Source organism: Sminthopsis crassicaudata, chromosome X (genome assembly GCF_048593235.1).
Source record: "Sminthopsis crassicaudata isolate SCR6 chromosome X, ASM4859323v1, whole genome shotgun sequence".
Lineage (NCBI taxonomy): Eukaryota > Metazoa > Chordata > Mammalia > Dasyuromorphia > Dasyuridae > Sminthopsis > Sminthopsis crassicaudata.
Window position 1 is genome coordinate 26,438,781 of NC_133623.1, and position 14,049 is coordinate 26,452,829.

Here is a 14,049-nt window from a genome sequence, read left to right on the forward strand (position 1 = left end):
AACTCATTGCTCCCACCTTTGGAATTGTGGGAACAAGAGTTTGAGGACATATAGGAGCAAGAGAGGTGGAAATAGTGAGGGTTGGCTACCAGTGAGCATACAGGAGATTGCTAGTGTGAGGACTTTGATGCACCAGTCACATCAGTCAGATCTTGCCCTGCTGAAATTTGTTCAGGCTGTGGATTAGGGCTGCTATCTTTTAATTGTCCTTCTTCCCTTCCATTAATTTTCCTCTTTCTCTCTCTCAAGAAGTGAGTGGCCATCTAAGATTCAGAACCTGATGTTTCCCTGTGGTGTGGTCAGGCCTAATCCTGACTTCTGGAAAGTTTATTTTTCCTTTTGCATGGAAACCTTTACTTTGTTTTCTTAAGCCAGCAAATGTAGTAAAGCAACACTAAATGATGTGGGCTGTTGCTTGAATGCAGTGTTAAGCAGGTTGACCAGGAAAGACCTAGTCTAAGAGAGCATGATATAAACCTGCTGCAGCTTTTGCCTGAGGATGCTTGCTAGCTGGAAGCTTCGAATTGAAAGAAGTTATTGATGTATTTTTGCAACTTTGCAGAGTGCAGAGAGAATAGCTTCCTGGAGTTTCACTAGGTGTTAGGATTACAAGGTGAAGCCTCCTCCCAGACAAGGATTACAATTGAGAGACAACAGAACATTATAACTAGGTAAAGAAGTCTGCAGCAATGGCTGGCTGAGCTTTCATTGAAGTTGTTATCTAACTAGATCTCAGCCCATTTTGAAAGAAATGCCATTTCCTGGTGGGATGAGAGAAAGCCAAAAGAATGGCTTTGGGAGAGTCACACCTCAAAGGAAAGAGTGACTCAGCCCACAGAAAAGATGGAGTAAGAGTGACTGATCCCTATTTGTCCACACACACGCTTAGTATACATAGTGTAACACCATTGTTGTACAAGGGTGATTCTCACCATTTTACAGAGGGGAAAATTGAGGCACAGAGAAGTTAAATGACTTGTTCAAGATCATATAGGTAGTTAAGTAAGCCTCAAGCCTTGGTGTTCTGACTTTACTGAGGATATTATTCCTGGGGAATTTAGTAGAGGATTGAAGGAGGAAGTAAGAAATAAAAGTGATATGTGTTTAGCCCATATTGTATTTATTTGATCTGCAATGTGGAAGATCAGACTTCTCAAAGAGAATTGAAAACACTTTCTCCTTTGGCTTCCTTGGGGGGCTTGAAGTCTAATAATGTTGTAGGATGAATGGAAACATTTCTCTAGTAGCTCCAGGTTGGTCTGTCTTCTCATTCCTACTCTCTTCCAAGGACTGCTGGCATAGATAGTTAGCTGCAGAAGAAGAGATAGACACAGAAAAGGAATAGTTAGTTCCAAGAGCAGGCAAACCTTAGCAGTCGATGAGTGGAGGAGATAAAAAGTAGAGGATATTAGTCCTAAAGGTAAAGACAGAAGTGATCAAGAAGAGGCCAAAATGAGCTGGGCCCAGTGCTCAAGCCATCTCACCACCTAGCTGCCCTTCTGAGGGACCTTCTGATTCCCAGGTGTCAAAGATAGAAAATGAACTTAGAACAGAGAATCAGCTCAGAGGGAATTTAAAATGCAGATTTATCAAATCCTTCTCTAGCTAAGAAGCCAAAGCAAACTTCTGACATCATTTCTGTCATTTCTTCCTGCTTGATCAGGTCTTTTGGTCTTTTTTTTTTTGTAGAGCTGTTGATGGCAGCCTTCTGTAGGGTCCTTTCACTTGAAATTGATTATTAAGAATGACATAAATGTCTTGAATTTAAATCCTCCCTCCTTTCTTACCAACTTTTTAAAAAAGTCAAATAAACTGTTGTGTGGTCCCCTCTAAAAATTAGGGTTTATTCTTGGGAAAATTCTGGGTTTGTTCTCTTCATTGGATAGAAAGAGAAGGCAAAGATCAAAGGACTTCAATCCCCTCTAGGGATCTCAGTTCCTCCTATGTAAAATGGACTAGATGCCTGTTGACTTTGGCATTTGAGCCTCTGTGTTTTAAGGTACAATATATTCTTAAAGACAGGGATTAATACAGTGCCTGGCATGTAGCAGGCACAAAATAAATGGGGTTCAGTTGAAAATCTCTTCCTTCTCTAACAAGAAAGCAGGTTCATTCAATCTTAAGCCACATTAAAAGAACTATTTGCATCCAGGAAAAAAGAAACTTAATGACTTTCTCTTCTGCCCTTCTCAGACTACACCTGGAACATTGTGTTTAGTTTGGTGGGCCCCATTTTTAGAATGCCACTGGTGAGCTGGAGAATACCAACAGGGCAATCATGATGGGGAAGGACCTGGAATTCATGCCAGATGAGCAGCAGTTAAAGGAACAAGGAATGTGTAGCCTACAGAACAGAAGACCCTGGGGGAGACATGATGGCTGTCTTTATAAGTTTTCAAGGACTTGTTAGGGGGAAATTGAAAAACAGTGAGATTTGGGCCACAAATTGGGAAAAACTCCTGAATCCTTAGAGTTATCACACTGCACTGCATGGTAGAGTGAGCTGCTGCTTGGGAAGCTAGTGTATCACTTTACGTGGGATGTGTTCAAGCAGGTCCACAAGATGGAAGGAATGGATTCTTTTTTTTTTTTTGATAAATAGTTAAATGGTATATATTTTTTCAATTCCATGTAAAGATAGTTTTCAACATTCATTTTTATAAGATTTTGAGTTTTAAATTTGTTCTCCCTCCCATCCTCCTTCCCCAGGCCAGCAAGCAATCTGATATGTGTTATACACATACAATCCTTTTAAACATATTTCCATATTAGTCATGTTGTGAAAGAATAATCAGAACAAAAAGGGAAAAAAAGAAATAAGAAAATAACAAAAAAGTGAAAATACTGTGCTATTCATTTAGACTCTAACTTTTTCTCTGGATGTTGAGAGAATTTTCCATCATGAGTTTTTTGGAATTATCTTAGATCATCGTATTGCTGAGAAGAACTAAGTCTATCATAATTGATCATCACACAGTATTCCTGTTACTGTGTACAATGATCTCCCGGTTGTGCTTACTTCAGTCAGTATCAGTTCAATTAAGTCTTTCCAGGCTTTTTCTGAAGTCAGCTTGCTCATCATTTCTTATAGAACAATAATTTTCCATTATATTCATATACTATAACTTATTCAGCCATTCTTCAATTGATAGGCATCCCCTTAATTTCCAGTTCCTTGCCACTCCAAAAAAGGCTGCTACAAATAGTTTTGCACATGTGGGTCCTTTTCCCTTTTTTATGATCTTTGTGGGATACAGACCCAGTATGGCACTGCTGGATCAAAGGATATGCACAGTTTGATAGCCTTTTGGGCATTGTTTGAATTTGGTCTCCAGAATGGTTGGATCATTTCACAACTCTACCAACAATGCATTAGTGTCCTAGTTTTCCCACATTCTCTCCAATATCTTTTCCTGTCATCCTAGTCAATCTATATAAAATGATAACTCAAAGTTGTCTTAATTTGTACTTCTCTAATCAATAGTGATTTTTTCATATAACTAGAAATGGCTTTAATTTTGTCATCTGAAAACTGCCTATTCATATTCTTTGACCATTTATCAATTGAGGAATGACTTGTATCCTTATATATTTAACTCATTTCTCTATATATTTGAGTAATGACACTTTTATCAGAATTGTTTCCCATCTTTCTGCTTTTCTTCTAATCTTGGTTGCGTTGGTTTTGTTTGTGCAAAACCTTTTTAATTTAATGTAAACAGAATTAACCATTTTGCACATCATAATCTTCTCTGTCTCTTCTTTGGTGGTAAATTCTTTCTCCATAGATCTGACAGGCAAGCTCCTTGCTCTCCTAATGTGCTTATGGTATCATCCTTTATGTGTAAATTATGTACCTATTTTGACCTTATCTTGGTATACAATATGAGATGTTGCATATGAATAGTTTCTACCATACTTTTTTTTCCAGTTTTCCCAGCAGTTTTTTTTTTTTTTTTTTTGTTTTGTTTTTTTTAATCAAATAATGATGTCTCATCCTGGAAACTGGAATCTTTGAGGTTATCAATCACTAGGCTAATATAATCATTTACTACTGTGTTTTGTGTACCAATTTTGTTCCATTGACCCACTACTTTATTTCTTAGCCAGTACAAAATAGTTTTGAAGATTGCTGATTCATAATATATATTTTAGATCTGCTACAGTTAAGATATCTTTCTTTGCGTTTTTGACAATTCCCTTGATATTCTTGACCTTTTGGTCTTCCAGATGAATTTTGTTATTGTTTTTTCTAGTTCTATAAAATGATTTTTGGTAGTTTGATCAGCATGGCACTGAATGACTAAATTAATTTAAGTAGAATTGCCATTTTTATTATATTAGTTAGGACTACCCATAAGCAATTGATATTTTTCAAATTCTTTAGATCTTACTATTTCTGTGAAAAGTGTTTTATAAATTGTGTTCATCTAGTTCCTGGTTTTGTCTTGACAGGTAAGCTTCCAAATATTTTATATTGTCTTTAGTTATTTTAAATGGAATTTCTCTTTTTTTATCTCTTCTTGTTGAGTTTGTTGATAATATATAGAAATGCTGATGATTTGTGTGGGTTTACTTTATGCCCTGCAACTTTTGCATATCATCTGCAAAGAACGATGGTTTTATTCCTTCCATTTCTTTTTTTTCCTCTTATTTCTGAAGCTAGCATTTCTAGTACAATACTCAATAATAGTGGTGATAATGAGCATCCTTGTTTCACCCCTGATCTTATTGGGAATGCTTCTAGCTTATCTTCATAATAATAATGCTTGCTGATAGTTTTAGATAGATCCTTTTTATGATTTTGAGGAATGGTCCATTTCTTCCTATCCTCTCTAGTATTTTTAATAAGAATGGGGGCTGTATTTTTTTCAAAAGCTTTTTCTACATCTATTGAGATAAGCATATGATTTCTGTTTTTATTTGTTGATATGATTAATTATTCTAATTGTTTTGCTAAAACTGAACCAGGAGAGCAGATAGATTCTTGTTCGACAAGGTACAGCTTGAACTAGACACCCCTCCCTCCCTCCCTTCCAGCTCAATCATTCTTTGTTCTGGGTTCTAAGCTCTGGCAATCTCTCTGTGTTCTGAGGGCCTCTGTGAGGCTGGGAAGAGTTCAGTGACTTGCTCGAGGTCACACAGCTTGCGAGCAGCTGACTGGGGACTAAATCTTAAGTCCCACTGACTGGCTGGGGCTCCTCTGAAAAGAGCCCCCCAGAGTTATTTGTCCAGAGCCAAGCACACTGGCTCAGTTGTCTTGGTGATAGACAGCTTGGCAGCGAGCGAGCGAGGGCTGTCTGCACAGCTCTGAGCTGGCCTTGGACTGTCTCTAATGACTCCATTGAAGTTTGGCTAATTGAAATCAGGAAGAAAAATTAATGTAGAAGGAAAAAAATAACACCTCCAGTTGGGCTTTGTATGACTGCCAGAAGGGAGGGGGCTGGGTAGTTACTGTTCTATTATTCTGAATGTGTGTGTAGGAATTGGATATCTTTGTTGTCGTGAAGTTTTTGACTATTGTTATACTGTGGATGTGTGTGTACAAACATATATCATACATATGTATATATACATACACACATACTATATACAAAATTTCAAAGGTCTTACGGATCTTTGTTCATCTGGCTTGTCATTTCCTCCAGAACAATAACTGAGGCACAGAGGGGGAAAAAATAGCTTCCATAGATCCCAGGACCTAAAGTCCACAGCAAAAATGGAAAAACAATTCTTTTGTCATTTCTTTCAGCCAGTACAATGGGTGCCATGCGTAAAGCTGAAAGAAATCAGGCTGTGAGCCCAATGAAATATGGACTGTGGAGTTCAGATCTAGAAACTATATTAGAGATCATTGAGTCCACACTTACTTCACAGGTGAAGATACTGAAGCCAAGTGATAAAAGCTACTTATCTAAGAGCACACACTGGTCACAAACAAGCAGGTTTATTACAGAATTCGCTCTTTGCACCATGTTGCTTTTTCACACTTTCAAGGTTTGTGTTTCCAAGACCAATTCCTTTAGTCTTTAAGTCTGACTGCCTAGAAGAAGAAATTAGAGATCAATACTTTATCTAAAAAAAGTGTTAACTATTGAAGTATAGCTACTAAAAGTCCAAATATTGATGTGCAGTTTCTTTTTATGAGTAGTAAGACTTAAAGACTAAAGGAAAGACTAAATAAATATAAAAACCTAAGTACAAATTAAGTAACTTCTACTAAACTTCAACTATTTCCTATCTTTATGTAATCCAACTCTTATTCTTATTCTCCTTTACTTTCTGTCACTTACTTCTGTCACTTTTGGTACACTTTGGATGCTGAAAAGTTGGGACATTTGTAGCTGGTGTCTGTTGAGAATACTTTGATGGTACATGCTTCCCTTCTCTGTGTCTTTCTACCCACTCCCATCGCCCCCTTTAAAAGTGTTAGACAAAATAGAAAAGGCAGAAAAAGATCATGATTGTGCAGGCATATCTTCACGTCCAAAGCTCCTGTGACATTTTTCCATTTGGGAGAGAGTTCCCTTGGCAATCAAGTTACTCATTCTCACTGCCCCCTTTCCAACAAAATGTGGGCTTGGGGCCAATTCTGCCAAAACCTTCTTAAAGGGGCCCTGCCTTTTTCTCTTCCGAATATTTTTAAGCATAGTTGATCCAAATTGAACAGCTTGTCAGCACAGTCCCAGTCAGATAGGCCCCTAAAAGGTCATCCTATCCAAGAGCCTCATTTTACAGAAGGAAAAACTGGAAATCTTAAAGGAGTGACTTGTCCAAGGTCATTCGGCTGGTAAGAGGTGGGGCTGGGACTTGAGCCGAGATCGTGGGATCCCAAAGCTGCTGGACTCATCCTTCTAGCTTGCCAACCCAGAGAAATACAATGGTTTCCTCACAGTAGTTAAATAGAACTTTGTGGCTCTTTTGTGAAATGAAGACCTTTGGTGTGAGATCTCATGATTGGACTCCTTCACTGGAAATCATGATGCACTGGGTGGGGGTTGGAGGAGGCAAAAGGGTGGGTACTCAAAGGTTTTAAAATGTTCCAGTGACTATACTGTGTAGACATGGGGTGTGTTATGGGGTGGAGCTACAGGGAGTCTGCAAGAGGATCTGATTAAGTCAAGATGGATTTCCAACTCCGGGAAGCCTTTGAGAAGGAGGAAAGGAAAGATGAAAGTTTCCCTTTGATTTGCATTATTTGGGTAGTAGAGTCCCACAGTTCCATCCTTTGCTCCTGCCCAGTTGTATCTTTGCTCTTAAATCCCATTTTAGGGGGCCTGTATTGGATGTAAGAGCCTTATAGCCTTAGCTTAATGGTTTTTATTGTTCGTGTGTGTGTGTGTGTGTGTGTGTGTGTGTGTGTGTGTGTGTGTGTGTGTGTGTATTGTGTGTATTCTTCCAGAACTACTTCTTTGATTTTTCCATGGGGAATCAACTTTCCCCCTTGACATCCCCTCACATAGAGAACCATATATCCCTTTAATTCTCCCCTCTTGTATTAAAAAGACCTTCCTTTACCTCTTGTTACCTTAGGAGCCTAGAAGTTGTATGAGGACTGTCACAGTGCAATTTTGTAACTTTCCCAGGATGTAGAAGAGCACTTTGTTTCCCAGTAGATACTTAATGGAGATTGAAGAAACACAGTTTAAGCTGCCTGAGGGTAGCCCCCAGTCTGTGTGGCCCTCACTTCCTGGAGGGCTGAATACACCCCAGGATGTTCATAATGATGTATGTTCCATTGCATGGATGTTCCTGGGATGCGTGGGCTCGAGTGAAACTTAGTATACCTGTCGATTGGCACTGGTGCCTCAAGGCCTTTTTTAGGCTGTGGAAAAAGCAGACAAACATTTCGGATGCTGGAGTAGACAGAATGTTGGATATGGAATCAGGAGCACCTCGGTTCAAAGTCTGCCTCAGCTGCTTACAAGCTGGGTGACCTGGATGAGGTACTTGACCTCTCTGAGCCTCAGTTTCCTCATCTATAAACTGTCTATCTTAATATCTGAGTCCAGAAAAGTTCCTCTCTTTGGCCTTTGCTCACTGAATAAACACTTGGAAAGAGAGAAGCCACATTCTTCAGCAGGGATGGGGGTTGCTTGGGAGCCCCTGACATTTCTGTCCTCCGGGGAAGGTCAATCAATGTGCTGAACAAAAGCCAGTCAAAGCAGCTGTTCAGTGGTTAGCAGACCCTGAATTGATTGACCTGTTGCTACCCTAACAAGCTACCATGGCACTATGGCCCTGGAGTGAGAGATACCTGGGTTTGAATGCTGCTTTATACAGTGTGACCTTAGGCTGAATGAGCTGGGCTAAGTCATTTCCTCTCAGTTTGCCTCCGTTTCCTCAGCTGTAAGAGAGAGATAATAATAGCATCTACCTCACTGGTTAGTCATGAGAATCAAAAGAGATAATATTTATGAAGTCTTTGTAAACCTTAAAGTGCTGTGGAAATGCTAGTGATTGTTATTATTAATATTATTATTATGATTGGGCAGCTAAGGCATGCAGCAGATAAGAGTGTTAGGCCTGGAGTCAAGAAGACTTATTTTTCTGAGTTCAGATCCGGCCTCAAATACTTCCTGGCTGGGCAAATCACTTCATCCAGTTTTCCTCAGTTTCCTCATCTGTAAAATGAATTCGAGAAGGAAAAGACAAAGTATTCCAGGATCTTTGCCAAGAAAACCACAAATGCACTCATGAAGAATAAGACACAACTGAACAACAACAGTTATTATTATTATTATTATTATGACTCAGTTTTTTTTTCAATAAAAGAGTTCATAGATCATTGATCACCAAAAAGCTCAGTTCTGGAGCTGGAAGGGAACTCAGAGGCCATCTTATCCACCTCTCTTATTTCACATGGAGGAAACTGAGGCCCAAGAAGATTCATAATTTGGCCAAGGTCACAGTGGCAAAGGCAGGCGTCCTAGGTCTGCTCCCTCATACTTGCAAATAGTCTCAAACAATGCATGTGAAATTCCGTAGTCCAAATAGTCTCACAAGATTTAGAGCTTAAAGGGACCTTCAAAATCCCTTAGTTTCCTTCCCATACTCTTGAGGTAAGAAAACTGAGTCCCAGAGAAGGTAGATCCTTGGTCCCAGGTTCTTCCTGGGATCACAAACAGAAGATCTCAGGATGTGTCCCATTATCCACAGTCTCCTGTGTTGCAGAGAGGATATTTGGTGTGATGGAGCAGAGAGAGGCCTGTGCTGAGCTCTCCTTTTGGAGAGAGAGTGTGAAATTCCAATAGCAGCTCCGAGCTGGGCATTGGCTCCCTCCTGGCACCAGATGAAAGAGTTAAAATTAGTTGTGGGGGATCGTGTATGGTCTGTAGGAGTGACTGAAAATAGGCTGTTTCAAGAGGTGACCTCATAAATAACTATATTGGAGGAGGGCAGAAAAGTGCGTGTGCACATACACACACACACACACACACACGCATGCTCACGCACGCACACATGATAAAAATATTCAGAAAAGTCACTGCAGTGACCATAAATTCGACTTTAATGGACTGCTGGAACCCCAACCCAGAGGCTACCCGGGTGCAGGTGGCCAGGGTTGTGCTAGGTTGGGGTGAGGCCATTAGAAGTCACACCAATGTGTCTTATTTCATCTCTGGGCACAGAGAAAGGCTTTTTTTTTTTAATTAGGCGGTAGGGAGGGAGAGGCATTTGAAGTAGCACCTCCCTTTCCCTTGTTGGTCTCACATCTAGGATGACCCAGGTCTCTTGTATCCTTTCAGAGCTGGATCCTGATCCCGCCCTCCATTCAAAGTGTCTTTTTAATCTTCCAATCTGATGTATCTCCAGCTCGTCAGGTCCATAGGATATTCTTTGATTCTGTGGTCTATTAATGGAAACCTCAAGATGCCAGGGTCCTCAGTAGACTGGGATTGGTCTTTATGGGCAGGAGGTCTCTTGGGGAGGGTCTATAGTTTAGTAGGGAAGGGTCTTTTATTTGGGGAACAAACTTCCTCTTTCTGAAATCAGACATCTTCCTCTATCATATAATTGAGCACTCGCTTAAGTATTCACTTTCTTTGAGTTCTGGCCATGGAGTCATTGGAGGATTCAGGTTCTGCTCCTACCTCAGTAAACAACCCTTCTCTGTTTCTACCACAGGTTCTTACTGCTTTCTGCCTTTCTATGAGCACTCAAGGGCAGAATTTTGAATAATGGGCAGAAAATGCAGAGAGGCAGAGTTCAACTGGATATAATTCAAATCAAATCTTAACCATTAGAACTCTTTCAAAATAGACCCGATCTCTTTAGGAGACAGTGGATTCTTCACTAAAAGGGGACTTCAAGAGGAGACTGACCATTTATTAGGAATGTTATAGAGGGGATTCTGTGTAGGTAGGACTTGGACTATGTGGCCTTTAGTTCCTTCTAATTGTGAGATTCTACCTTTGTCAGGTTGATCCCCTATGCCAGGTATGCACCCCCACCTTCCACTTCTTGGAACCCCTTGTTTCCTTCAAGATTTAACTCTAGCTCTGAGCCTTTCCTGATCCCATTGGTTTCTGGTAACCTCTGTCCCTAAACTACCCAGGATCCACTTTGTATAGTTGCTCTCTATGCCTGTTTAAGTACGACAGATCCCCCGTTGGAATATGAGCTCTTCCAGGACTTTGTCCTGTTACAAAATAGGTGCTTAATAAATGCTTGTTGATTGGTTCCCCCATCAGAGCTTCTATTATCACCTTCACACAGGTGACATCCAAATCTATGCATCTAGATCCAGTTTCTGCCCTGAGCTTCAGACCCAAATATCCAACTTGCTTCTGGCATCTCAGACTTAACATGTCCCAAATAGAATTGATGATCTTTCTGTATAAATCTACTTCTCTTTCAAACTTACCAATTTCTCTCAATGGCATGAATTTATTTATTTATTTATTATTATAGCATTTTATTTACCAGATATATGCATGGGTAATTTTATAGCACTGCCAATTGCCAAGTCTTTTGTTCCAATTTTTCCCCTCCTTCCCCCCACCCCCTCCCCCAGATGGTAGGTTGACCCATACATATTACATATGTTAAAGTATAAATTAAATACAATATATGTATACATGTCCAAACAGTTATTTTGCTGTACAAAAAGAATCGGACTTTGAAATAGTGTACAATTAGCCTGTGAAGGAAATCCAAAATGCAGGCGGACAAAAATAGGGGTATTGGGAATTCTATGTAGTGGTTCATAGTCATCTCCCAGAGTTCTTTCACTGTGTGTAGCTGGTTCAGTTCATTACTGCCCTATTGGAACTGATTTGGTTCATCTCATTGTTGAAAATGGCCACATCCATCAGAATTGATTATCATATAATATATATATATATTATTAATTTTATAATTATAAAAATTTTTTGACAGTATATATGCATGAGTAATTTTTTTTATAACATTATCCCTTGTATTCATTTTTCCAAATTTTCCCCTCCCTCCCTCCCTCTACTCCCTCCCCTAGATGACAGTCAATCCCATACAGTATAACCTAGATACAATATATGTGTGTAAATCCAATTTTCTTGTAGCACGTTAAGTATTAGTTTCCGAAGGTATAAGTAACCTGGGTAGATAGTCAGTAGTGCTAACAGTTTACATTCAATTCCCAGTGTTCCTTCTCTGGGTGTAATTGTTTCTGTCCATCGTTGGATTATCATATAATATTGATGTTGTTGTATATAATGATTTCCTGGTCCTGCTCATTTCACTCAGCATCAGTTCCTGTAAGTCTCTCCAGGCCTCTCTGAAATCCTCCTGCTGGTCATTTCTTACAGAACAATAATATTCCATAACATTCATGTACCACAATTTATTCAGCCATTCTCCAATGGATGGGCATCCACTCAGTTTCCAGTTTCTGGCCACTACAAAGAGGGCTGCCACAAACATTCTTGCACATAGAGGTCTCTTTCCCTTCTTTAAGATCTCTTTGGGGCATAAGCCCAGTAGTAGCTGGATCAAAGGGTATGTGCTGATACTCTGTCTTCCCAGAAATCAGCCAGAGTCAGGCTAATCAAAAGTCTTTATTCTTGGTCTCTTGAGGTCACCGTCAGGGGATTAGATCTTGTAATCTCCACACCACCTTCCTCTCTCTCCCAAGCGCCAGGAGAATGCCTCAATTTCCTCCTCCTATTCCACCCACACACGTCACTTCCCCTTCTTTGTCCCACCAATCAAGTCAGCACAGAATAGTTGGGGAGGGTCAACCTTCAAACATGTTAATAGAGAATTGGCAATTAGTCTCACGTGCTCCATTATCCAAGTTCATTTGTTCCATTCTAGCCCTTTACAGGTATGCACAGTTTGATAACTATTTGAGCATAGTTCTAAATTCATATGTCCAGAATGGCTGGATGTATGAATTTTTTTTTTAAAAGAACTTTGTCACTCACACTTAAAACTTGGGAGTCATCTTCAACTTTTCTTCTATCCATCCCTCAGTTTCTTCCTTTGTAACAAGATGGAGTTGAATTAAATGATCTGTAGGATTCTTTCCCTATTTATTTATTATTCTAAAACTCCATCTTGTTTTTCACCCTTTTGCTTCTTGGCTTTAACATCATCTGAAAAATCTCAGATTTGTCACCTTCCCTCAACTTACATGGCCACCATCATAGTTCAAGCCCTCACCATCTGTCCATCACCCAGACATCAGTACATTAGGGCATTGCATATTAGATGTAGTATCTTCCAACCTGGTCTCTCTGTGTCCAATGTCACTTAAATCCTTTTTCTAGACAGCTTCCAGAATAATCTTCCTAAGGCACAGGTCTGACCATGTCCCTCCCCTACTGAGAACCTTTAGTGGCTTTCCATTACCTGTACGACAAAATGCTTTGATGTTTCAAAGGATCTGTTATCTCATCAAGGTGGTGCTCCCTAAAATAATGCAGATTGCAACCCATCTGTGCCGTCTTGTCCTGTGTCACTCTTGTCTGCCTCCTATAAATTTACCATGGTGGTTCACCCCACAGATTTGGGGCCTTCCTCTAATTATCTTAACTTTGTGTGTATATCAGTGGAATTTATTGAACATCCCCCTCCCCTCTATCTCTAGCTCTAGCTCTATCTCTGTCATCTTCTTCAGTGGTTAATTTCTTTAATCATATCCTTCACTCTGACTCTCCATAATACTTTCTTGTTTGTAAAGTGTTGCAGCTTTCTCATGCCCACTGTGCACCTCTCCATTGTTTTTTGTGTAATTTCATGACTCATACTAGTACAACATTAGAAGAATATCAATTTTTAAAAAGATGGGTCATTAAAAGCCTTCCTCTGTGTGGCCATAATTTCCCATTTCTTGCTGTTTTAAGAGACAATACTTTGATTTTCCAAAAGCAATCTTGCCTGTTCTCTTCCTATTCAACTTTGGATACAGTTCTTTGTCTACCTATAGTGCTTGTCTAAGATATAGGCAATGATAGCCTAGTTCAATCGGGTGTCCTCATCTGGATAATAGGTACTCTTCATCCACTTGATTTTCCATTCCGGCTAATCAGGATGAATTCTATTGAGTGGTTTTGGATCTCATTTAGAACTTTGGCAATGTTCTGGGACCGGATACAATGTTATCTGAAAATAGGAACATCTAGAGGCCCTCAGCATCTGTAGAGAATCTCAACAAGTGGAACTCTTCACTGGACAGTTTCTACACCCTTGGCAAGTACATGCCTCTATTTTATGCCTTTTTTCCACTTAATAATATTTTATGTCTTTCTAAATACACAAAAAGATAGTTTTCAATATTCACTTCTATAAGATCTTGAATTCCAAATTTTTTCCCTCCCTCCCTCACCTCTCTCCTTCCCAAGACAACAAACTGATATCGACTATACTTGCACAATCATATTAAACATTTTATGCCTTGTTTGATATTAATAATATCAATAATAATAATAATAGAAGCAGAGGGTCATGAAACCAAGATATCGCTATGGTTCCATTTTTCAAGGAATCTTGCATGAATTTGGCAGTGCTCAGAAGATGTTCTGTTGGAGGTGAAGGGAGGCTTTCAAGAAGCATCTTGCTCTACTA